The sequence below is a fragment of the Streptopelia decaocto genome (assembly GCF_964273445.1).
Source record: "Streptopelia decaocto genome assembly, chromosome: 3".
NCBI classification, from domain to species: Eukaryota; Metazoa; Chordata; class Aves; order Columbiformes; family Columbidae; genus Streptopelia; species Streptopelia decaocto.
In genome coordinates this window covers 20,159,758-20,186,941 of record NC_138656.1, presented here as the reverse complement: position 1 = coordinate 20,186,941, position 27,184 = coordinate 20,159,758, and the positions used below count along the sequence as shown (strand labels likewise).

The 27,184-nt window shown below is 39.5% G+C and overlaps 1 protein-coding gene across 2 annotated transcripts in view; it reads left to right on the top strand.

The window, feature by feature from the left end:
* Positions 1–278: 278 nt before the first annotated feature.
* Positions 279–27,184, top strand: part of DISP1 (dispatched RND transporter family member 1) — an 89,861-nt gene continuing 62,955 nt past the window's right edge. The window contains exons 1-2 of one of the 2 annotated variants that reach the window (XM_082047612.1): positions 279–482; positions 4,587–4,710. The gene's annotated coding sequence lies outside the window, so the exon portion shown is untranslated. The remainder of the gene's footprint in view (positions 483–4,586; positions 4,711–27,184) is intronic. The other variant, XM_082047611.1, reaches the window with a different exon arrangement.

Genomic DNA, 27,184 nt, shown 5'->3' with positions numbered 1-27,184 from the left:
ACACTGAAGAGAATTCTTTCAACTGCAGATACAGCTTTTCCTCTGCTGAGGTCTCTTTTAAAAGCTTTCTGCATTAGGCTGTCGTTCTCAGGAGAGTTTTGCAAAACCTCCATTCGTGGCACCTCCCCGACATAACCCCTGCCAGCCCAAGGGGAGGACGGGGCCGGGACAGGCCCTCGGGCGGGCTCTGCGGCCGCGCCACACTCAAGATGGCGGCGAGCCAGGCGCCGCGCTCAAGATGGCGCCTCTCCCCGCCCCCTTCCCCGCCCTCCCGGCGGTGACTTCCGGAGGGAGAGGGCGTCCGTCCCATGGTAACTGCGCCACGGTGGAGACGCCGTCGCCGCGGGGGCCGCTCGCTTCCTGCCGCCACCCGGGCCGCAACAACGGGCACCCGCCTCCGGGGCCCCGCCGCCGGCAGCCGCCAGGTACGCACCGCCGGGCGGGCCAGCGGCTTTCCCCGCCCGTCCTCCCTCGGTCGTGAGGTGAGAGGAGCCCGCCGGGGCGGGCGGGCCCTGCGGGGCGGTCTCTCCGCGCCGCCGCCGCTGAGGTGTGCGGCCCCCGCGGGGGGAGGGCGGTACCGGCCGCGTCAGCCGCAGCCGGCTCCGGCGGGCAGCCGGCGGTGCGGCGCGGACGGCGGCGGGGCCCCGCGGGGCGGCAAGCGGGCAGCCCTCCCGCTTTTCGTCTGCCGGGACGACTGCCCCTCCTGCCTCCAGCCCCTCAGGGCCCCGCGCCCCGGCTCCGTGCGGGAGGCGGCTTCCCCCCGCCCGCGCTTTGGGGAGGCGGCGGTGGCTCCGTGCTCCAGTGGCGGCTGTAGCGGGGGGAGCGACTCCTTGGGCGGGCGGGAGTGCCCCGGGTACCCGCACCCCCGGGTACCGACGTCTCCTCAGCGAGGGCGGGAGAGCTCCCGTTGGGTGGGGGTCTGCACCCCTCAGCCCCTGGGCAGCCAGCAGTGCCCTTGCGTGTCTTCTGAGCCTTGTTTTAAAACGTTATGTAAAAATGAATTAATTTTTTAAGTTTGCTTATGAGTTTTTGTATTCATTTTAGTAAGACCCAGGACTTTTCTGTTTTGTTTTGTTTTTTTTAAAGGTGTTCAGCCACCTAACTTTGTTCATTCATTATGGACTGAAACACGACCAGCCTTTCGTATGCTTTTCGTCTTTGTTCAGATATAAACTGCTTGCAGCCGCCTAGTTTGTTAGGAGCACAGGCTGTGAGAACCAAGGCTGTCCAGGCAGGGGTCTCATATGACACCCTTTGTCTTGGTAAACTGAGGTGTGGTAGCTCCTGACTTCTGTCTGCACAGCTGGTGTTCTGCTGAGCTGCTAAAGCATTGCTCCCAGTGGTGGTGGCAAACGCTGGAGGTGCATTGGAGAGACCATTAAAGTGGAGGACCATCCAGAGGTGTGCATTGAATGAGTAGCGCACAAGCTTCTTCACCTTCTGGATCCAGTGCGAGTAGCTAGTGATCATGTTGTCAGTGATGGCATCTGCTGATTTTGCAACTAGCTATTGTTGTATCCCGCCTACCGAATGGGTTACCTTGCGTCGGGAAGACAGCTCACCTCATCTTTTGGTAGAGGAGGAGAAGATATTAAAAGTTAAATTAAAAACACTTCTGTGAGGAAGGCAATAGGACACCTTGTCTTTTTTCTCAGCCTCTGGATAAGATTGAAAAAATATGATTTTGCAGGATAGTTGATGGTTCAGGTTATATGTCAGCAAATGAGAACCAGCCTGGTTCAGGAGAGGGATGAAGAGCTGTGGTTACTCAAAGCGTATCTGTAGCATGTGTATTTTAAATGAACAAAAACTGTCTGATCAGAATTGCAAGTAGCTCGTTATAGAATGTGTGGTTTAGACAAGCCTGTAAAACAGTAACAAACACTTAGGGTAAGGAGTCCAAATTGTCAGTGGGCTTATAAATGTGCTCAGCTTTAAAAGTTTAGACTGGTGGAATTGCAGGGGAATAAAGATACATGAAAGCATTTGGAACAGACAGGGACTGGGAAGAAGATGGATTTCTTAACTGGACAAAGGGGTAAGAGTCTGCAGTGATGGAGGTGGAAGAGATCTAGAGTGAAACAGCCAACGAGGGAGGGAATATCCATCTTTGGAATGGGGAAGTGTGCATTAGGAAAATATAAATACTTAAAACATCAGCATTTATAGGCTTTTGTGGCAAATTCTTAAGTTTGTCATTGCTAAGTTGTTTACTCTCACAAATAACGCATATAAACATTCACAGTATGTTATAGTGTTTATAACATTCACAACTTTTATTTTACATATACTTAGATTTTACTCTGAATGTAAAATGAATTACTGTGCTGCTGTAGTTTTCCAGTAGCTCCCAGAGACTACAACTAGTTAGTGGGATGCCTTTGTGCTGATTGCCGACTGTACAAGTGAACTGAGATACAAATTACAGAGGCAAACATCCAGAGGCTTTTTTTCTTAAGTAATTATCTCTAAATGTTAAGCTTAAAGTAACAAAACACAATAGCCTTTGGCACTAGTATTCTGTTTAGAAATAGAATGGTTGAACTACACCATGATTGTAGTGTAAAATATTTTAAAAGTCATTAAATAGAAAGGAAAATCAAATTCTGCAGAAAGATTTATTTCCTCCTTTACAGCAAAGTGAGTAATATCCTGTAGTAATATAATAGCCTTGTTTGAGGACACAGTTACTTTGAGATTAGAAGCTTAAATGCGTACGTCACCTAAAAGCAGATGGATGTTGAAATTGGGACCTGATACTATAGTGGTGCAAAACATGGGAGACTATATTAGGTTTTGAGACTTTGTAGCATAACTCAGGAGGGTTTGGTGGTTGTGGATTGTTTTTTATTTGTTTTCTTCCCCCTTTTGGGGATGTAGGGAACAAAATGCAAGGGTTTGATTTTTCAAATTTTTTTTTTTTAACCCGCTTTTGAACAGAGTCAAGGTTGTTTGTGACTTGCATAATGGAATAAATAAAGCTGCAGCGGTGACTGTTTGACTTCATGGAACATGGGAGAGAGTGGTGTTGGTGGCTAGGCTTCCCTGCATACAGATCAACACCTTTGCCTTGGTTTGATTGCCTTCTCTTGCTCAGAGATGCATGAGGCACGACTGCAGGATGAAACTTGTTCTTTTTTTTTTTTTTAAGCAGGCAGGCTTACAACATTGCTGAGAAAGTGGGGTTTTTCCCTTCAAGTGATTCTATTTTTTTCCCCACTCCTTTCCAAATCTGCTACCATTGCAGATTCCCAACTGTGGGAGAATGCAATGTGAAGGTATTTTGGGCTGATCAGAGAATTACTGTAGCAGGAACAAAAGACACTGATGGGGGAGAGTGGTCCCAAGAGGCCTTAAGAAGAAAGAGATGGAATTCAGATTAGTAGCCTCCAAAAAAATCTTGCTGTAGAAGAGGTGAAAAATAAGACTATAAAAGAACAAAGGTAAAAAGAACATGTGAAAACACTTAGCTCTCATAATGTTACCCTTTCCCATGAGGAAGCTTTTCAAATGGCTTTCATAGTAATGTTTCTCATATGTTGACCATAGATTTGAGCAGCAAGCTGTACTTTCTCTCTAAGCCTTTAACAGAGATGATTGATTTATTAGCTTTGATAGAAGTATAGAATTACTTTTAAACTTTGAAATACGTAATAAGCACCTCAGATAATTAGGAAGCTTACAACTGTCTCTCTTTAAGGTGATCAATGGCATTAATTTGGATTGATAATCATGGCTATTTTCTTGTTCAGTGACCATATGGTATTTCTGAGTTTAGTGTGACTTCCTGTGAGCAATTTTTACAAAGTCATCTGGGCTTTGGTGTGAAGTGCAGCAAAAATTAAATGCTATGAGAAGGTGTGAAAATGTTCTTATATTTTAAAAAGTTTTTCTGGCTTAAGAAAGCAGGTTGCTTTCACTTGGGCGTAAGAGTGGATTTTAGCCTCTAAATCATATGTGCAATGAGACTGTAATGCTAAAATAGTAAAAATTTGTAACTACTACTTGTTTGGCACTGAAGTTTTTTATTACAAATAATTACTAACAGTTCAGTGTTTTGTGGTAAACAAAATACTTGTTAGCGTTTAGTAAAAATGAGACCCCTGTTACAGTCACCCTTTTAGGGAGATCTCTTCTTGAGGCGTGATACACTAATGCTGTTGTTGCATGTGTATTGACACTAATAGAACAGCCACGTGAAATTTCCATCTGAATTCTGATTTTTGAGGCTTGCAGTAATCAAAGTGAGACTTTTATCTCTCACATAATTTTTGGAACACCAAATCCAACAAGTCAAGAGCTTTTGAGAAACATTCTGGGTGTCAAGGAGCACAGTCCAGCTGAGTTGGTGAAAGCAAGTATAACAGAGAAGATTCTTTAGTTGAGGAGGCCTGAGCTGTGCGTGAAGCAATTTTATAAAGGTGAAAGGTGTGGTTGTTGTCTTTTTTTTGTGGTGTTTTTGTTTGTTTTTTTTTTTTTGTGTGTGTGTTTTGTTTTGTTTTTTTTTTTTTTGGTTTGGGTTTTGTTTTGTTTTTAAGCTGACCTTTACTCCCTGCTTGTTAATAGCAGCTTAAATTGCTCCACAGGAGATTCTCCATCATGCAATATTAACAGAAATAAATCTGACTGGGAGAGTTGTGGGGAAGGAGAACTGATATCAGACGGTGAACCGGGAAGGAAAAGGTCTAAAAGTGGAAGCAATCAGGCCAGGTGAGTGGGGCAAAGAAAACCAAGGAAAATGGTGTTGGGAAGTGGAGTGGGTTGAAACCAGGGGTCACGGAAGACTAAAGGTTGGTCATAGTGATGTAGGCCAGCATAGACCTTACAAGAATGAAGTTTTCTGGGGAGGGAAGGCAGCATTAAGGAGAGACAGAGGAAGGAACTGGTTAGTATAGAGGCAGGAAAATGCCACTTGAAATCAAGGAGAAATACTTCTGAAAGGTGTGACAGGCACAAGACGAAAAATTAGTGACTGTGAGGTCATGGTCTCTGACGGTGTGGGTAGAGATGAGAATAAGGGCATGTGGAGCCTGCCCTTGTGAGTGGAAACCTGAGTGCTGCAGTGAGGGACTTGTGGTATGGGGACAGCTGAAGGCATGTGGCTCAAAATGAGAGGAGCTGTACAGATACTCACAAGAGGGATGTGGTGGAGTGCCACACTGTGTATCCTTGGTGGTGCACAGCCCGGAGTAGTGGTCACAGTGTGCTCAGCTTACAGACTCACAGACTGGTTGGGGTTGGAAGGAACCTCTGGAGATCATCTAGTCCAACCCACCTGCTAAAGCAGGTTCACCCAGAGCAGATCGCACAGGAATGTGTCTAGGTGGGTCTTGAATGTCTCCAGAGAAGGAGACTCCACAACCTCTCTGGGCAGCCTGTTCCAGGGCTCTGGCACCCTCAAAGTCAAGAGGTTTCTCCTCATATTCAGATGGAACCTCCTGTGCTTCAGCCTGTGCCTTTTGCCCCTCATCCTATCGTTGGGCACCACTGAAAGGAGTCTGGTCCCGTCCTCTTGACACCCACCCTTGAGATATTTATAAACATTGATGAGATTCCCCCTCAGCCTTCTCTTCTCTGGGAAAACTGTGAGTGAAACATGCTTTCTGCCCTCCCTTTTTTTTATTCCTCCCCTCCATTTTTATGGTAGAGGTTATAACTTTCTTTTTGGTTTGCTGTTATAGTCACCCTATGACTGAAGATAATGTCAACTTTCTGCATTCAGGTCTCTGAAGGAAGGTCTTGCTGTTTATCTTCATGTACAAGTGTTGTTGTAGAAACAGGCAAACGCAGCATGATAAAACCATTCTTGTGCCATCTATAGTACAACAAAACTCTTGTGCTGTGTAGCATAAATTAATAAAAATGACTAAGCCATAACTATTAGCAGATGGATACTGTCTAAAGACATGTATAGTCTCTCCTTGTGAATGAATTTGACATGCAGATAAAATGGGAAGGAGATAGCTCTGGCTTTAATAGGAGGAAATGTTTCTTTCCTCCTCCGAAAACACTCACATTCCTGGGTGAAGTGTGCATGCTTGGCAATAGTGCTTTCCTGTGCAGAGCAATAGCATTTAGAAATTAAACTATCATTACTCCTGGATTGTTAAGAATCTCTGCCCTTCCCCCCTCCCTAAGCTTTAATTCTTTATCTTCTGTCTTTATGTAACCAAGGTTGGTCAAGGGCTGTAAACAGCCTTGGTTTAGACTTCCTGGTATTTATGCCATTCTCATCGTGCATGTGATAAGATATGCTTGGTCAATCTCAAAGGCAATAAGCTTTATTACCACAGCTAATATTGCACTTGTGGCTTGTTTTTTCAAAAGTATTGCCTTTGCTGTTTTCCTGAGTGTTTCGAGGGAGTATTGATGAGCACTGTTTCAAATTTGAATGTTTAAGTACAGCAGCATCATCTTCCTGCGAGTTATGCCTGTCTGAGTAATGAGTATTCTTTAAAAATATTTTAGACATAAAATGACTAACTTAAGAAATCGGTTCTTTCAATGCGCATCTCTCTACGGCTTCTTTACCAATGTCATATTTAATTGTGTGCGTAAAATAAGAATTTTTCTCTGTCTTGGCTTAGGGAAGAGGCACTTGCCACTGATAGATGTTCAAACTGCCATTTTTGAAGTGCTTGTCTGTGATTAAATATTCATACACAGGATGGAGCATCAGTAGAGAGATTTGAGAAGACACATTTTGTAAACACAAAATCCATTCTACCTGGAATGTGGGTGGAATGATACAGCTCAGATTACACTTGTGCTTCGGGGTAGAGCTGGAATTAAAGCTGGGGTTTTTGAGGTGGTGTGTGTTGTCTTTTTTTTTTGTTGTTGTTGGTTGGTTGTGGCATTGGTTTTGTGTGTGATGGGTTTTGTGTGTGTACGAGTCTTCATCTGTGGTCTTCTCAGTTTTGCACTTTCCTATTAATTGCAAGACACAGTGAGTGCTTGATACCTGTAGACATCGGTAGACAACTTGAGACAACTTGACAACTGTAGACAACTTGAGATGCTTCTTGACTTCATATCGACTTAAAAGACTTTGGAATTTTCTCCCCATTCTGTTTGCTGAAAGCAGGTGCTATGCTCAGCAATACAGCAGATAGGATCCAGTTCTAAAGGCAAAAAAATTTAATATTGAAACACCGTTGTTGGGCAGCAGTTCTCAAAGTTGCCTAAAAACTGGATGATGTGGAGATATCTCTGTGTGGGAGGAAGGAAGAGGGGGATTTTGAGAACTAAGTAATTAATTAAAGATTGCTGCAGTTACAATGCTTTGGGCTTAGAAAATTATCGAGTACTGTGCCACATAGTTTGAATATGCAAGTTAAAATATTTTCTTTAATACGTATGCTGTCCAAAATAATTATATAAAGCCAAAGGGAATATTTGCCTATTGGAATAAACTTTACCCTAGTCTTAAACATATGTTCTCACTTACTGTTGATAGCTTCTTTAATACCATAAAAAACTACAGCAGGTATTGCAAGAATTCAGTAACTTAATCTTAACCCTTTGAAGTTAAACGATGTGAAATGTATGTCATGCTGATAGCTTTATAAAACCATAATGGAATTAAGACCAAAGTTGTTATTAAAACTAAAAGTAAGATCATGAATATGGTTTAGAACTCCCGTCTGTGACAGTCAAGTCTAAGATCCTGAATAGTCCTAGAAATTTTATCATGGATTTTCTTTGCTGGTGAAATTTAGAAAATGAAAAACCAATAGTTGTGTCAAGGGTTTTGGAGTATATTTGTAAATGTGTCATTGTGTAATAATGTTTATACATTAAGACAGCTGAAGAAAGTGGTGGTATGCTTGTCTGTGAACTGTAAGTGGCTTTTTAATGTGTAAAAACTTAAACAGTTTCTTGATATAACAGTTGTCTCTGCTTAATCTGTCAAGCAAAGCCAGTTTAAGATCCGCTGTGAACTCACTACTTTGACAATTTGTTCTCTGTTAAAAAATGGTAGAGATGGCATTAGTGGGAAAACAATTACTTGCTTTGTAGGTAGTGCTGTTGAGTTATGACTAAGTGTATTGATTTGCCTGGCCAACATGAACTCCAGACAGATTATAACTTTTTTTTCCATGGTCTTTCCACAAGAGAGTCACATGGCTGTTTGTTAATGCCTTGGATATGGTTGAGATCTACAAACCAAACTGCTTTCTGAGGAAATTGAGAGGTTTTTAATTTTTTTAACAGTAGATTTTGATCACTGATGTGTGATGATAGATGGACTGGGGCAGGGGGAGAGAGAGCTTATCCCTCCCTTCTTAGATTTAAAAAATCTGTTACTTTGCGGAGCTCTTTAACTTTTTCATGGCTTTCCCAATAACATCTACAATAAAGAGGTTATTTGCTTTCAGAAATGTATGAATTTCTAATCTTCTTTTACTATCTAGGCAGGAGAAACTACCATCTGTTTGTTTGTGCCAAACACTTTTTTGTTTTTCTTAAATTGGTGTCTTTTCCTGTAAGCCCCAAGGGGATTTGAATACACTGTTCAGAGTTCCTTGCTGCATTTAGAACTTACACTGCTGAATCGGTAAAATGCACAAACTGAAGCTGAAATAATTGGTTTATGAGACATTGAAGCTTCTTTCTACTTTTGAGGTCCAGAGTTCCCTCTTGCCTACCCTGCCTTTCAGTGTTGCCCTCTCTGTTTCAGGGGAGGGTCTGGTGGTCACTGCTTTTTGTGTCAGAGGTTCCAAGGTAAAATGTAGTAAAGAGGTAATAGTGGATCTGAATGGTATCCCAAAACTATTATACTACTTTGTTCTTCAAGGCTTAACACCAGCTCTTTTGTCCACGTTGTTAATTGGATGTTCTATGGTATCTTGTTTGCCTTTACTAGAAACTTGCTTTTGTATTTTTGTTATTAATTTTCTTCATTGTATTACCGCTCTAAGCAGAATGACTGAGGCTGAGTAGAAAACAGAAATAGAGTTAGCAAAATATCGAACAATGTAAATATTTTGATAGTTCTTAGTGAGATGTAGTTATCTATCATGTGTGAGCTGCTTCTGGGTAGTCTTCCATAATTTACTATTTAGTGTAGTAAAACATGGGCAAAAACAAGCACATGTGGTTATTGCATGCGGGTGGGGCTGGTGGGAACTGATGCAGCAATTTTGTTGTGCTGCTTAAATTTTTCTTTCTTATCATTACCTTCTTTCAGTGAATTTAGACTTGTATAGACTAGCTTCCTGATAGTCTGTCTATAATTAACAATATCGTTTCAGTCATGGATGTGGCTGCTGTGTTCAGCAGCTGTGCTTTTACTGAGGGTAGTGTTGTAGGTTGGGGTGACAGTGGTTGTTGGGAAATATGAATCGGAACTTCCCGCTACAGCATGCAAGCCCAGTAATGAGGTATTGCTTTCTGCCTATGGCTTCATTGCATAAGACTATTCCATTTGCCAAGCTAGCAGAAAAGTACGGGCTGAGGTTAGCTTTCTGGTTATCAAGTTGAATGAGCTCCACACGTGGTCAGATGTGAGACTTTGTTTAGCACTAATGAGGTATTTCGTGATCAGTTAGATTGCTTCCATCTGCAATGTAAGCCTTCGTTTTCCCAGTTAACCAAATTGGACTATTGATAACTTGAATGTGAGATGCTGCTGGGTGTTCATTAAATTAGGATGAGATAACTAATAAAAGAGTGCTGAAAATATTCCAAGAAATCAATTGCTCACAACCACTTTGGAAAAGATATGGATTAACCTGTTTTCAGGAAAATATTTAAAATTTCTGGTTTCATACTTTAATGAAAGTCCTGTAAATTTGGTTAAGAGCACATTAGCTGTGAGTTCTGACACTGAGACAAAGCTATGTTAAACAGTTTTAGAAAAAAGATTGAAAGGTAAATATAGTTAAATAATAGAAATGCATAACATAAAGGCATAATACTGTACAACAAGCTGTTTACATTAGTGTGTTTGTGTCTCTATAGAGGTTTTTTTACAGGGCTCTTCTCTATCTGTTCAGGCATGCTTAATACTAAGGGCATCCTCTTATGCATACTACAATTAAGATAGTGTACTTCTAGAACAGTTTATATGGTGATAAGAAGAATAAGGGGTTGGCCTGCTACTGAGTAAAGAAATGTAACATGATGCTGAGAAAGCTCTATTTATTAATGCACTTGTTGCTTCAGATTTATCTTTATTGCAGGATAAGCTGCATATATACCTGACCCCAGAAAAAGAAGAATAGGAACTTTCTTTGGTAAGGAAAATAATGAAGAACACTTATAAAATTGCTAATTTGAAAATCAGGTGAACTTCAAACAAGGTTATTTTGCTTCACCTGGTTTCTGGTCTCAGAACCGTTATCAGTTTGCATGTTGACAGATAAAGCTCTTTAAAGAGAGGGAGAAGCCCAGCCAGTACTTGTATCTGAGAGGGGCAGATAGAAAAGAACCACTAGAGAAATGGAGACCACTTGCAAAAACATTACAACAAATGTAAACTGTTTTGTAAGCTCTTCAAGGAAATAGTACAAAGGTGTTAAATAAACATAAATGGATTTGCTCAAAATTCACACAGTCAAATCTCCTTTCATGAAACTGTATCCAGTCTTGCTTGGGGGGAACAAATATGTTCTTAGTTTAATCAGCTATTCTGGTTATTTTGTCCGTATGAAAAGCGAGGAAATGTTTCTCTTAATACCGTAAAGTTTGTGAAAAACCTTAAATAGTTTCATAGATCACTGTCAGACCAGAGGATGTCTAGACTGAATGGTGTCTGCAGGGTTCTGTCACTAATTTCAACTTAAGTGAAACATTAAGGCTATGCAATATTAGCAGCAGATGGTACCAAGCCAGGAATTGCAGCAAGTGTGTTTGAAAAGGTGGTCAGAGTTCAGAAGTATTTGAAGCAAGTTGAGAAGCAGTCTGGGGAAGAATATGCCTTTTAGATAAGGACAAGACTCAAGATCCTTCATTTACTGATCGTCTCTTTGCAAGTAGACAATGGGGAATTAGAATGAGTTTTGTGCAAAGGATATGGGGATGTTGCAGTTAAACTGGATGTGATTCTACACTGATGTTGCAAACAAGTCAGATGTACTGTGTTGCATAAGGAGGATAACTTCATCTGAATCACGTCACAGTCCTTCGTTCTAGGATTAGGTATTTCCCATCAGAAAAACTAGAGTACTTTGAGAGAGTATAGAGGAAAGTAAAGAGAACAAAGTATTGAAAATGTAATTATTTTATCCACAGAAAGATTTAGAACTGTTTTACTTAAAGAAGACTACAGAGAGAAGGAGCATTTTTCACTCTAGCCACTCGGATGAGAGAACCACTGTTAATGTGCTTAACTCCAACAAAGATGGTGTAAATGAACATGGGGAAAAAAATTGTGAACCACTGAAACAGATTGCTTGGGAAGACTGTGGTATTTCCATTTTTAGGGTGCCTTGCAAGGCAAAGATTAGCTATGTCTAGACCATGCTTTTCTCCTGCAGCCCAGAGAATATATGTTAGTTGCTTTATTGAGCTATATTACAACTATTATTTTGTAGTATTAGAAAATCCTAGAAGGACTTCTAGAAAGCAGGGACATACCAATTTAAAAGGTATCTAAGTGGTTAATAGCGTTGGGCCCATGTTAATAATTTTCTCATTTTGTGCTAATGGGTCTTGCTATCAAAATCACACATCTGTATTCCCTCATTTCTACTCCCTGCTCTTCAAAGAAAAGTAATATTGCATTGGCGGAGAGGGGGGAAATACTTTTAAAAATCATCTGGCTCATTTCCATTTTGTGTCTGTAAATATCTTCCAATTGATACACTAAGTGTATGTGGGTGGCTGCAAACTTCCAGAATCATCTTTCTTCCCCAGCTTTGTATAAAATTCCTTTGGGGACAAGGAAGAAATGAGACTCTTCAAACCCCATGGTAAGTTTAATATCAGATTCTGAGATTTCAGACTGCTTTGCTCATTAGTCTGAGTTACAATTAAGATATAAAATAACATTCCCTCATTAGCGGATACCAGCCTTTATCTTGCATGCCCCTTTTCCTAAAACTGGCAATTAAAATGCATGAATAAGAGGCAGTATACTCTGGTAGCAGGAACTTGGGCCTGGGAGACAGAACTGTCAGCATCTTAATCTTAGCTATGATGTTGAATTATGATTTGCTGAAGGGCATGTTTAATTCCTGGCCCTATTTTCTATGCACAGAACAGGATTAATTTTTGTCTGTAGCTACAGAGATTTACACACTTGGACAAGTATCTCTTTCTGCATTTAAAGTTAGTATGTAGACCCAAGGATTTCATTTGTGGATTCTTGCATTGCATTTGGCTTCTTCTGTTGTAGTATCTTCAAGAAAACCATTTAAACTTCTGGCAGGTTAAAAATACCTATCACAGTAGATTTTACTGTGGTATTTTCAGTAGTCGTATATGGAAAATGCAGCCTCTTGTTTTCTTCCTTTGTTTTTTTCTTCCCCGCTTCTGTTGAAGATAACTCCTTTCTCAGACTTCAGATGTATAGTGTAGTTGTTTGGCTCCATTCATGATTTATGAGGGTTAAGAAAGCTTGCAGAATTTCAATTTTATTGGAATCCCAGTTCTGTCTACTACCTAGCTTTTCTAAGTGTGGAGGCTGCATCAGTATAAACTGATTTGACTTTTAGCATTGTTATAGCAACACAACTGTCCTATGGATTTCTTCTTTAATTTAAATTCCTTAAGAGCCTGTGGGCCATGCTAGTATGACTTCATTCTAGTTTGACAAACCAGCAGTGTTGGAGAGGGAGAGGGTGTGGGGTTCTTCAGGGCAATGAAATATCCTTTTTAAAATTGGTGGCATCAGTCTGAAATCCCTGTGGGCTTCTTTCTGCAGGTGCAGGTTTTAAGCTAGGCTTTCACTGACGTTTACATTTAAATTTATTATTACAGTGTCACCATACAGGGTTTATAGTTCCTTCAGTGGATTCTTTGTGAAAGACCTGACATCATTTTTTAAAAGGTTATGTTGAATTCTAGTTTCCACAGCACAAGTTGCCATGGATATGTCAGGTTCTTAATGTTTGTTTGCAGGGGGATGAGGTAGAGAAGGTTCATGCTGGCTATTTTCAAATGAATGTTCTGCATCCAAATGATGCTGTTCTTGTTGGGAGTTAACTGGCCAGCGGATATAAATTCTGCTGTCTACTTTGAAACTGGATTAAGTTCATTTTGGAATGATTCAATGCAGAGATGTTTACGTGTATATATTCACTTTGCGTTAGTTTGTTGGTTGTTCAGGTTGCTTTTTTCCTTTGCAGATAAAATAAGCCTGCTGGTTTGGTGTGCCCTGTAGTTCTTTGGAGTCCTGTCAATCAGCATTCAAATACATAGACAATGTACACGCATTATCACGGTGTCCAGGAACTGAGGAATGCTGCACTGCCACTGGAAAACATGCTGTATTTCCTGCATCTTCATGAAGCAAGGAAAGGTCCTAGACTTCCCATGATTTGGGAAAAGGCACTAAGAGCTGGCTTAACAAGGAAATTAAACACATTTATGTTTGTGATCTATGTAAGTAGGCTCTCCTGAGCATTTCCTCTATGCATGCAGGAGTTTTAAGGTTTATGTAACCCCTCAAATCTTGATTCAGAAATATGGACTGCTGACTTTCAAGCCCATGCAAACTGCTTGCACAGCACACCAGCCTAGAAAGAGCACACAGTTAAAACAGAAGTCAGACTTGCTCCTTTCCCAGGTCACCCTGAGAGGGGCATGGACAGGCATGTTTGAAAGCTGAAGAAAATTAACCGCATCTTCCTTATAGTGAAGATACAAGTAAATACTGCTTGTATCTTATTCCACGCTGGACAAGGCAAACAACTGCTGCAAGATGCATTGCTAGTGTTTTTTTTTTTAATCAAATAAGCCAAAAGAGAAGCCAAAAGTCAAGAAGTAGGTAGTGGAAGAGAGTGAAAAGGTGGATATCCTCATGTGGAAAGCGAAAGATGAGTAAGGAAGGAAAAAAACTTACTAAAGCAGCAGCTCTGTAAAAGATAGATGACCACTTTTGATGGGGCAAAAGAAACAATTAGCAGCACTTTTCTTGGTAAAACTGAGTCTTGTGTACATGCTAAGCTGAAAATTCTGGAACTCCACAGCCGCATTGGCTCTGTTCCCTTCCACTTCATAATCAAAGGCAGGTTTCTTGAGCAGGGGAGAAACCTGAGCCTGATATTCTGTCTGAAGATCTTCTATCTGTGTGGCACAGTGCTGTGCACCAATTGCTTCCCATACCTGCTCTGCTGTCAACCTTATTTTAAAACGTTGTCCCACGTAAAGCTTATTAGAGGTATTTTGACAGAAGTGTGATAGTCTTATACCTTGTGTGTTCCACAAACCTGAAATGTCTCTACAAAGGAATGTCTTGTGTATTTTAAAATGTATAAATAAAATACTCAGAGTGTGCTAATTTCAGTGCAGTACATCTGAGATGAGTTTCCAAATGGAGGTAAAATAACAAGATGTTCTATGGGTTTGGTATCCATAACAATAGCCAGGGAGGTGTCTTTGTGAACTGACAGGTACAGAGGTAGACATGTCATAAACTGTACCTGGTTAATGGAAGGGCTCTTTCATTGCTTTTATAGATGTAGTGCAAAATAGCTCGAGTGATTCATGCAAGATAAATACCACTTAGCAGTCACCACCATTAAACATCTTAAAAATCTTCATTTTCCATTCAGAGCCTGAAATGCATGTTCTATACTTTCTGCACCTGTTTGGAGATAGAGTTTATTTGGGTCCTTCCTTGTAGCCAAACACTCAGTCATGAGTGTGTCTCAGGGAGGGAACCTTTATCTTGCAGAACAATGAGGCAAGCTGTGGCCTAGTTTTCTTTGACACAAGTTCAACTTCTTTGGGAAGAAAGTGGGCAGGGATGTGAAGACACTAGTTATCACGTCTAAGATTAAATGAAGTTGCGAGAATAGTCACTGGAATCACTGACAAACAGATTTCTGGGTGTGGGTTTTGAGGCCTGATAAGATACTGCTGATAAGGTATCCTTTGCTGGCTCTGTTGCAGCCCATATACCACAAATGTGCAAATTCCGCAGGATGTTATTCATCCCCAAGCACTGTCATTTTATGCCTTTTGCAGTTTATGCTTATTCTATTATGTTAGGTGTTGTCTTAACAATACCAAACTGTCTTTGGGTTAGTCTGCTTTTATGGCAGTTCAACCCTGCATTTCGAGTAGACTTCTTGGTAAAAGCCACCTTGTATTTTTTTTTCTAATAATCCCCTATGTTTGTTTTCCATACTTGGAAATTGTGCTGTAGACAGAAAAGCCGCTTGGGCTAGTGACAGGGGAAGAAAACCTAAAGTGCTAAATACATCTGCTGAATTACGTCATTTTCCATCACTCCTCTTGGCCTGACCCCACAGCCAGCTTCCAAAGCTGACGCTACCAGCCCTCAAGATCCTAAATATTCACGGAGCAACCTCTATTAAATGTTTTCAGTTTAACCCTTAATGCCTCAGATGCAATGTCGGGGGAAAAACAAGAGATACTAACTCGGAATGATGTTCTCTTTTTCTAAAAGGGGTGACTGCTCCTGTGTGTATGTCAGTAGGAAGGAAGCTAAGCAGCCACCTTGTTCTTAAGCTGTACTTGTCTCTGTATCGCTGTTCTGGAACAACTCATGTGATATGAGGTACATTTCAAACTAGATAACCGAGTAGATGAGGCATTAAAGTGAGAATGTTCAATCTATGGAAAGTGTTGGGTTCTGCTTCACTGGGGAAGACTTAATATTTATCCGCTTTTCTCTTGTGGTGTGTTCACATAAGAGATTTGTGATTCCATGTGAGAAATTGAAGCTTGTTCTATGAGCCATAAAAATCGGTCTTAATGTTCTGAATTTGAGACATCTTTAGAATTGTTTCTCCACAACCTGCTTGTGTTGTGATTATTTTCATATGAGAGAGGAATGAATGTATGTTACTGATTAGTTGATTCACTTTTGAGAAATTTGTCCCAACAAAGGTTAAATTTAAAACTTAAAATTCCCCTTGTGTGCAGATGGGACATAGGACTCTTCTAAGAGCACATGATTTGTGCTTCTATGCTGCTTTGTGCAAACAGTACTTGGTAGTGGGAATTTTTCTCTGTGTTGTTGCAGAGGTTTGTTATTCTTGATCTCTAGGGGTATTGCTTGTTTGATCCACATGTACTATATTAATCTTCTGTGCTGAATGCCTGAGATAAATTAAGATAGGTATGCTGAACTTAATAAATGGAGACATTCTTAGTTCTATTTGAAATTTCAGAAGAGGACCTCTTTTCTGGCCAGGACTACGTATGTGACTGTTCTGTAAGGCTGCCAGGTTTTGAGAAAATTCATACTGAGAAATGGTATTTTTATAGTTTGTTTCTTGAAGGGCGTGGTTGAATTCATACTGCTCAGTCTTTCTTCTCTTATAGTTATTTCTATTATACGGATAAACATTATATCTTGATTCTTTCTTAAAGTGGTGAAGAGCATGTGTGTGCATTTATTACACACAGGAAAGAGGAATAAGAGATCATTCTTACCATACTTTTAAATTCACATTTCAATAGCTGAAATACTTAATCATGTTGTCTGGTAGCTTTTAGAGATAGTTTAGCTGAAACTTTGAGAAAGAATTCTTTGCCTCTGCTGCTCTTGATGTGATGTCCATCATCTGTAAACCTCAAAGTTGTGATCAAGGCAGAAACCTGAGGCCTTGGATGCTTTTTGTTTTGTGAGATTTTGGATTTTTTTTCTGAAACATAAAGGTAGTAGTCTAAAGTATCCCAAAATATCCCTTTTTCCTTTATTATTCCTTTCTCCTCCTTTTGGGATTAACAGAAAAACATTTACCAGCTATTTAATATTTGAGTTCTATCCTTTAATTTCTGTAAAAGGAACCTCTTGAATATAATGTATGAAATTAATTGAATTACTATAAAGCATGTAATGTTTTTGTGAATCTCTGAAATAAGTGTATAAAAAGGTACTCTTTTCAATGTCTTGATATGCTAGAAAGGAGGACTTCACACGGGGAGAGTTCTACATACTTTTGAAAACATGGCAGGAATGTCAGTGTTGATAAGTAAACTTTGCACTTGGATATTAGAAAACCTACTTCCTGGGTGATCAATGATCTATAACCTTTAATTTCTTGGTATATAGCAGTGTTTAAATACCTTAGGGAATAAACAATTGATTTTTAAATGACTGAATCTCAACCTTTCTTTATGGAGTTGGAATTTGTGCTTGGTATTGCCTCTCAAGCAGGTTTTTTAAGGGCAATGAAGCTGAGGAGGAGCCTGGAGCACAAGTCTGATGAGGAGCAGCTGAGGGAACTGGGGCTGTTCAGCCTGGAGAAAAGGAGGCTGAGGGGAGACCTTATCACTGTCTGCAAGTACCTGAAAGGAGGTTGTAACATGGAGGGTGTTGGGCTCTTCTCCCAGGTAACAAGTGATAGGATGAGAGGAAATGGCCTCAAGTTGCACCATGGAAGGTTCAGATTGGATATTAGGAAGAATTTCTTCAAAGAAAGGGTTGTCAGGCACTGGAACAGGCTGCCCAGGGCAGTGGTGGAGTCACCATCCCTGGAGGTGTTTAAAAGATATGTAGATGAGGTTCTTAGGGACATGGTTTAGAGGTGGACTTGGCAGGGTTATGTTAATGGTTGGACTTGATGGTCATAAAGGTCTTTTCCAACCAAAACTGTTCTATGATTTGTTCTGTTTTATATGTTCCTGGCTAACAGCATGGATGGACGTGTTAGGGATAAGTACTGGTAAGTCTCTGCTAGGGATTTCTTAAGTATGTACAACTCTGGAAGTGCACAGATGGCTTGCTTGCTCTCTTGTCCTAGGAACAGTTGTTACACACACACTCTGGCATTCTTGCAGACAAACTGTTAACTTTTGAGTTATAGTAATGGTCTTGAGTGCTGTGAAATGCAAATATATGTTATTAGAGTATTGTATGTATTGTAATGACTCATATTTAGTAAAAGACTCTGGCTTGCTTCAGTCCTACATAGCTGTTGTTAAACTTTTATTTCTTTTCCCTGATATTTTAGACTTTTTAGCAGCTGTCATTAATCGTGCAGTTGAACCATTTGAATGCTAGCTGGAAACAGGTGGTGCATGCTTGAAATATCTCGAGACAGATGATGGTCAACATGTTGTCACTGAAAATGTAGGTATTTGTGTCTCCCTATGTTGATTTTATTGTAGGAGAACTTTAATATTCTTTGCTGTGGAGAAGTATGTGCAAAGAGTTCTAAAATAAATTTAGGGGTAAAATATTACTGAAACACCAGTTCTTTATAGATCGCTAAGCCTGTACAAAACCAGCATAGAATTCACTGGCTTAATTGTAGAGCATATAGATTAAACCAGTAGCAGAATGTCATGACTCTTAGCTGAAAGACAGCTTTGTATGAAGCATTTCATTTAGGACTCTACAGTTCCCACCCAGAATATTCCTATGTTTGCTGAATGTGGCATGTGTATTAACATAGAGATACGCTTGCATAACACAGAAATCTTTTACAAGCAGACGCTTTGAGAAGGCTTAAGCTTCAGGCAGGCTCTGTTATTGTGTCCCTTATTTGGATAGTAAAACCATCCGTTTTTCAATAGCTTATCCTGTAGCGCAGCATTAGTTTTGGATCTTAAATCTGTTTGCAAATTGGACCTTGTAAACTCGCATCTAAAAGTGCATAGTTTTGGTTGCACTGTAATTGAAGGCTTTAGAGAAGAGGAATCAAATTGAGGCAATTAATTTGGCCTCCTTAATTAAATCTGTGACTGAAACACTCTTATAATTAAATCTTTTTAAAGTATTATCCATATCTCTGTACAATGTTGTACTGACTAATCTATTCAGTTGGGTAAATGAGGGTTGGTTCAGACCTTTCTCTTAAGCAAAGTCCCTAGACCATTAAGCTAGCTAAAATAAATTTAGGCATTTGGTTTTCATTAGTGTTGTAACTGAAACAAAAACATTTTAATGACTGATCCCAGAGTATTTTGAAGTTTGTGCAACTTTGCTGGGAAGGTATTTAAACTGTAGTATCAGTTGCAAGTTGGCCATGGGCCAGTTTTTCGAAGTTGTTTCAGAGCAAGATGTTGGGTTTCCAGACTGTTACAAAACAGGAAAACTTTCAGAGGGGAGAAACAGTGGAAGGTAGTTATGGTAAAATTCACACTGGTGGAATGAAATTTTATGCTAAAAGGAGAGTGACATATTCATGCTGTACTACAGCATGTGGGTGCTGCTTTATTACAGAGCTTTTTCAGTTATTTGAGATACAATTTTGAGCTTTATTACTTATATTAATAAGAATCAACTACCCAAGGAATCAGTGGGCTTTTTGGATGGGTTTTCAGTATCTTAAATTTGCACAAAATGGGATTCTGCTTTTAAGGGAAAGAACTTACACGATCTGAATTTAAAAATACTTTTGGGGAAAATATTTGAGTTAGTCTTGGGAGAGGATGTAAATAAAATCTGATAAAAATTAGGATCTGGAGTTGGTCTTTGACAAATAAAACATTAATCCGTAGCTTTAAATCCATAGCAGAAGCTGGTGACTGTTTAAGTGTTTTAAGATGAAGATTTCCTATTCTGTATCATGCTGTAGTCACACGAATGTCTCATGGAAAACCTGCTGAAGCTGTTGAAATGTTGTGGGTGATCAGGGGAGCCTTGGGGAGCCAGGGACTGGATATCCAGGGCTCCACAGTGTCCAAAGTGGATTCTTGTAGTTGCTGCTTGGTCTGGGTACACAAAGTGCCAATAGTGGTGTTCACCAGAGTAATCTTAGGTTTTAGTGTTTATATTCCTTCCCCCCCACCCTGTAGGTGATTTGGGATTAAGTAGCAATTAGAAAATGACCAAATAACTTCATTTGGGCTGTTAGAAATTGGCAGTGATTTGAGGTAGGGCAAACTAGCACTTTGCGGAGGAAAGGAACCAAACCAACCAAACAAAAAAAAACACACAAAAACCCACCACCACAACAAACAAAAACAAAAAGAAACAAACTATGAACAAACAAACAAACAAAACCCACTCACATGGAATTACTGAATTGTCTGTCTGAACAGATAGTATTTGGGTGGGTTCACCTGTACATTGTAACTTTAGTGAGGTGATTTAGTTGCAATTGGTGGCAACAAAGTGTTCCTGCAGAAATCCAAGCGAGCAGCAGCGATCTGAGAGTGGCTGAAAGTCTGAGTTGCTTCTGAGAGTTTCATCGCAATTTTGCAATTGGTACATTTGTGCTTGATTTTATATATTCACCTTTTAGAAATAATGTTCTTATGGAGAATGTGTATAGCCAGGTTGAATTTAAGGCTATTATTGTTTTATCCTTTCCAACTATTGTTGCATGTCTGTTCTATTACTTCAATTTACGGTATTTCATGTACAAAATACAATATTTTTTCACTGGCTTTCTAAAAATTCTGTAACTCTTCAGGTTTTGAATAGAAACATAGAATTTACAACTTTGATTTTACCTGAAGTAGTTAAGTGATCCTCTGTCTTTTTAGGAAACTCTGTTCAGTGCCTGTCATGGAAATCTTATTTGAATTCCTGAATTAAAAGTTTTTACAAATGTGAAATAACACACAGTTGCTGCTCTTCTGGGAAGAGTCTGAAAGGTAGCCTGCCTTTCCTTTTCTCCCATACTCTGTCTCTGGGACGTTTCTTTTGTGGTTTCACTATTGACATGTTTTAGCCGAATTGTCCCATTTACTAAAGCTTATAAGGAACAGCTGCAGTTCTGGGACAGAATTAAAGGAATGGCCTGTTTCTCACATCTGTGCAGGTACTCAAAACATTGTGTACTTACACCTTAATGTTCTGCAAATGAAGATAATGGAATAGATGCAGATACATGTTTACTTTAGTACCTTTAGCTACAGATTAGAAATCCAATACTATATTCACGTTCATTTAATTTATTTTTGCTAGGACATGTAATAGTAAAAATTTTTATCTCTGTTATGATCTTGTGGTCAGATAACTATCTCCTGTGGTTAAACTGGAGATACCTTTCCTGAGCAGATGATTTTTGGTAGTACTAGCTGAGTAGTGTTCAACACTTGAGAAGAATTTGAATACTGATGGACTGCATGTTTGTCATAATTCAGTGTAAGGAAGATAACTTTATTTTGTGATCATAAAATGCTCGAAACGCATAATACTGTGCTTTGAAACTGCTTCAGCCACATTTCATTTTATTAATGTCTTCCCTCATTCTAATGGTCATTAGAGGCTTTTAAAAAAGTATTATTTCTAAAATATTAATTTGAGAATTTAATTTTTTGATAATATTTAGTTGAGACTTACTACTGTTTCGTAGCATCATAATCTTCATACTGAAATTAAATATTAACTTGGTGCTTGTACTAACATAAAAAAAAATCTAGTCTAGACCATGAAAAGGCTTATTAATAAGGGGAGAGATGTCCAGTATTCCTTTGCTGTACCAATTTATTAACTACTTTTTTTTTTTAATATTCTGGTAGTTTGAGTAGCAATGACATAGAGATGGCGGAGGACTGAGCTTTAATGGTAGTGAGGAGACCAAAAGTAGTAAAGTCCTTATTTGAACAAGGCCTGCCAGTGCTGGATATGTATGGGAGGAATGATGCTCTTGCAAGCATAGAGGAATAGAATAAGCAGGAGGAAAGAGTACACCATTAACAAGCTGGAGAAAAAGCAAGTTTAGGAAGAATGAAGTGAACATGATGTCTGGGGAGAAGTAGCAACAGAAAATAAGATCTGTCCTTGACAGACAGAGGCATTTAAAGAGTATAGAAATGGCTGTGTTGAGCTTGACTTGTAATCTGGCTGTTTACTGTGTTGCTGGCTGTGACTCTACAGCAGCTCCGGCACGTGGCAGATCCACCTTTGGGTCAGCTTGGTGTGCCAACCAGTGAGAAATACAGCCTAGCATGGGGGAGGGGTTGTGGGAGAATGGTTTTCCATGGTCTTTGCCAATAGAAGCAGCTCAGTTCAGGGGCTGAAGGGCACCAGGGCTGGTGGGGCAGGGATGGGGCTGGAGTCTTATTTGTAAGGAATCTTACTGCCTTAGAGAGGGTGAAGTTATTTGTTACTGATTGAGCAAGAGACATGAGAAACTTAACACCTTAAACATCAGATTTTTATTTCTCTTCCAGTAGTCTTTCCATTGGCATTAATAGTATGAGCAGCTAAATGGTCTTGTCAACCATAAAAATTTGCAGTGCATTAAATCTTACTATGTTCCGTGTTTAGCATCATGTGGCAGTGAATTCTGAAGGCTGATTGGTTGCAAAGATATCCAGGTGCCAAATTTAATTTTTTATTGAATGTTCTCTTGTCATGAGCAGACAACTTGCTTTACTTCTGTTGTATTTCTCTTCACTCTGAGGCTGCAAGTGGGAGCAATATTCTTTCTAATGAGACTCCTGAGTGTGGAGCTCCAGTAAGAGCAACAACATCTGGTTGTAATAAGGCTTTCTCCTGCTTTGTGATTTTCACATGCCAAATTCTTAGTAGCTTCATCTAGCTGCATCCTGCTCATAGGATGTGAGGTGAGGGGAAGAAAATGAAGGTGCTGTAAGCAAACGGATGAAATGCAGGCAGCTGAGGGGGAGACAATACAAGGTGGGAATAGAAGATATGAGTCTCATGAATGTGTCAGGTTTCCTAACTCTTTGAGACAACAAGGGCAGACAGACATTCCCCATTCTGGCTAACTTCTCTGTGCAGTTATTGTTCATGTAGTTTTTTAGTATCGTTTGCTCCTTTTCTTTGCAAGGTAAATAATTTCTGTAACTTCAGTGTCTTTTGATATAGGTGTGTGGTGTTTTTTTTTTTTTTCCCCATTGCCTTCTGGGAAAGTATTGTAGTCAGAATGACAAGAATGTTGTTTTACTAGGGAGAGATAGGATGGAGTTTAGATGGAAATTCTGTGATTGGGAATCAGTTTCTTGATGCTGGGAGAGAAGAATAAAAGCAGGGGCTTAGAGGGAGATGCTGCAACACTGACAGGACCTTTCCCTTGAGAGAAGGTTCCACGGAATCAATTGAGAACACCAGTGATGGGGTCTCAGGTAGCATTTGCATTAAAGATGCATTTACCAGTACAGAACATGGAGTAAAACTTGTGAATAAAACTTGCATGTATGTGCTTTCCCGCTTCGCATGTTCACATCAACCAGTTACCAACTTTAAAGGGACAGTGTGTGAAGAGCAGGCTAGAAATGCAATAGTACCTACAGATTAGAGGTCTTTTCGCTCCCTGGTCTGACAGTGTATTGTGCCTGGTGGTTCTTTCTGAGTAACAACTTTCATTTGGGGCTCTCTTGCTCTTTGCATCCCAGTCCAGTGAAAGGCCAAGAGGCAACAAACACCAATTAAAATACAAGAAAATCCATTTAAACAAAAGAAAAAAAAAACCAACACCTTCTGAATACTGGAACCAGTTGCCCAGAGAGACTGTCTGTACCCATCTGTGTTGATGCTGTGTGTTCTTCATGCATGCCATGACAGTTTTTATCATTTATTTGTAAAGCAGCCCTATTATAGGGAACACAGTGACCAAAACTAACCACTTCTACAAATTTATGGTTCTTGGAAGCATGAGATGGATTGATTATAAGAGGTACAGTTCGTTTGGAAATCAGAAAATTTGCCTGTATGGTTACAGAATTGATGTTGTGGAGATACGGCTTCTGCCATATCTGAAACTTAACTTAAAAATATCTAATGGTCTCCAAATGTGAAACTTTGCTCAAACATTTAAAAAAAAATACTGTCATAATTATGAACTTACAGCTCAACTTCTAGAGGAAATGTTCCCCATAGACATGTACCTCATGTGGCAATCATAGACTTTTCTCTGAAGAATCAGATATTTTTTCAGTTTGAAGATTGAGAAATTCATTATCTTGTGGATTGATTCAGCACAATCATTCATACGTTGGAATCACAGAAATGTAAATACCTACAGTTGTGTATATATAGCAGTGTATAATATTGTAGCTAGTTTCTGCAAGAGAAATGACTTAATGAGCAATAGAAAGCAGTAGTGCCTTTATAATCCATAAATAAGTATGCTTCAGTACCATGGCTATCATAACTTGATAAATGTTGGAAAGAAGCGTGTAACTTCTGTACTGATTTACATGTAACTAACTACAAGCGCGCACCTGTCTAAAAACATGCAAACCAAACTAACCAGTCTCTAAAATCCGCAAGAAAAGGGACTTTTGGCTCATTTTCTGGAGCAAGGAGATTCTTAGTTTTCTTTTTCTTATTGTACATTCACTTTGAATGGTCTGTTACTGCCATTGATGACATTAAAGATTCCAGAAGCAAAATTTTAATGTGATTAACCCTAGACATTAAGCAGAGATTAAGGTTTTTTTTTTTTTTTTTTAAGCATTCTTGGTTCTTGGAAAGTAGAATAAATCAGCAGACTGTGAAATAGGAATCAGTCTGCCTTGGAGTTTTAAGCTGGGAGTGGGAGTGCTGGAATGCCAAATTCCTGCCTCCACCCCAACTTTTCTGTTACTTTTTGAGACTTTGGACTGCGCTTTCTCAAAGAAAGGTCATGAGTAGGAATATAGTCCTCTGCTGTTTGTTACTGCTCAAAGTCCTCTAAGAGGGGAGAGTGAGTGGAGTGATAAACTGCTTTCCCTCTTTCCATTACCTCATCCTTCCACCTCCTTGTTTTTTCAGTATAAGCCAGCCTTGCAGACACTACTTTTTTTAGCCTACTCTTATAGTGACCTGATGGGCAAATAACATGTTGTAATGCTTTAGTGCAAGAAGTCTAGTTTTTGCTCATGCTGTGCTGTAGAATGAAAGTACACACTTAACGTTGCTGCTTATCTTAACAATTACAGGCAAAGGTGATATTTGTATTGTTGTTTCTTTAGTTTTTTTTAAATTTCTCAAACCTGTATATTTCACAGATTGTTATGGGATGGGGTGGCATGACAAACCACCTTACTACTTGCATTTACTTTCTACCCCATCCAGCTTTGCTGCAGTCCATAAGAACATGTCCTGTCTGGGGAATGGAGCAGAGTTTCTCAAATGCATTTCAGCTTGGCGAGATATTTAGTGGCAACAGCTGCTTCCATCTGTGCACACGTGCAGGAGATGTTCAGCTGAACAGGCGACATGCTCTTTTCATTGTGGTGTGCATAATGCTAGCATGTGTTCTCAGTTTGCAAATCTGCAGAATATGGGATATTTTTTCCTGAAGCTCAGTGAACAAAATATGACTGAAAAAGAGGGCATGCATTTGTGTTTTAAAAACAAACAAACAAAACCAAAAAGACACCCTGAATCTTGTGGTAAGTTGAAGTCATGACCTATTTGGTCATGTATCAAAACTACTTTCTGCTGTAAAAGACAGTTATATTATTTTTCTTTGTGTATTCTATCCTACAAATGAAATATTACCTTCTGTCTAGGTCTCCAGAGGAGGAGCCAGGGCTCCCTGTTCCGACAGTGCACTTAGAATCTTTTTGCAACTGGCTGACATCGTTTCAAGAGAAGTTTCAGTTCACTGAGCCTGTGTACCTCAGTCCACAAAATGTATTTTTGGTTCAAATATATCTGTTTGAGCGTTGGGATATAGTAATTATAAATTAGAATTGGAGATTCATTTATTTAAAAAAACAACCAACAAAAAAACACAAACAAAAAACCCCCCAAACAAACAAGCGGGAATTCTATTTTAGGATAAAGACAAGTGAATTTCCCCTTTTCCTTCTGAAAAAAATAATCCTGGATCTTATATAATAGCTGCAACTCCTTTTTGCCAAAATAGCGGTCAGTTACCCTACTGCTTTTGGTAGTTACTGGTTTGCAGCATCAGCTAACTTGAAGTCCAGCAGCCAATTCTTTTCTCTGCTACTGTGGTTAAACACTTTTCTCTTGTGCTTGCAGACTGAAGGGAACAAATGGTGTAAATCCCATTTCTGCACCAGACAGATTGGATAAAATTAGTGTATTGACAGCTTGGCTTTTGTGGAGGGGAATTAAGAAGTGGAAATATTCTGAGGGAGTCAGTGAGCATGAAGGACGAATTTATTAGGAATATCAATGTTGAGGGCAATCCAAGTGATGTGTGTGTGGCACAAAGCAGTGTTTTCTCTTGATTTTCTGCAAAAGCTTGGAAGTAGACAATTAGCAGATAGAAAAAAAACAAGCTGAGATGTTGGCACACATCATATATCAACAAAAGTGGTTTTGTGTATGATGTGAGCTGGAGGAGAGATGTTAGACACACACTTCTGAATTGGAATAGGACAGGCTCAGGTGTGGTGCTACCTAAGATCAGCTAAAGAGAAGACAAATTAGATTTGCAGTATCCTGCAGCCTGCACAGAGACATTAGGAACCATGGCATAACAAATGTTTAAAACCATTCTAATTATGTTAAGGTATTTGGAGCCAACAGCTAAGTTCTGCTGCTTGCAAAGAAATATTTATGCATGGGCATAAATAATGTTAACTGAAAAAAATGGAAAGCAGACCAGCTCAAATGTGCAGTCAGTCTGTTTCCTGTACAGATTTTTTTAAAAAATCCATATTTTATTCAAATGCTGTTTGAAGTACTGACTTCCCCTTCTGCAATACTGTATGTTCCAGTGATCAGTATAGACATGTCCCACTTTGAAGTGGTCTATACTTAATTACCTTGCTGAAATTCCAAGCAGAGCTCCACTTAGAAAGTTATACTGAGATTCCTTCTTGCCCTCGTGAGGCTAATCAGCTCAGACTCTGTTTATTTTCAATCCAGGTGCAACTACTGCTTTTTAACTCTTTTCCAAACTTTAAGAAAAACTGGATTTCATAGAGAAAACTAATTTAAAAATTGTTAAGTGGCATAATATTCTGATACTGATAATGAGAAACTTTATTCTGATCTCACTAAGTATCCTTTGCAGAGATGTGATCTTGGCAAATGAGCACAAATAGTTTGTGCTAATTGATTTTTCCACCTCAAGTAAAGAATGTACAAACATGTGATCATATTCCTGACATAAATCAGGTTTTAAGAGTATTAGAAATCTGCTGTCAGCTTGCACACAAATGTTTACCTTTTGATTATTTAAATTATACAGATTTGATTACATTTGGGGTACAG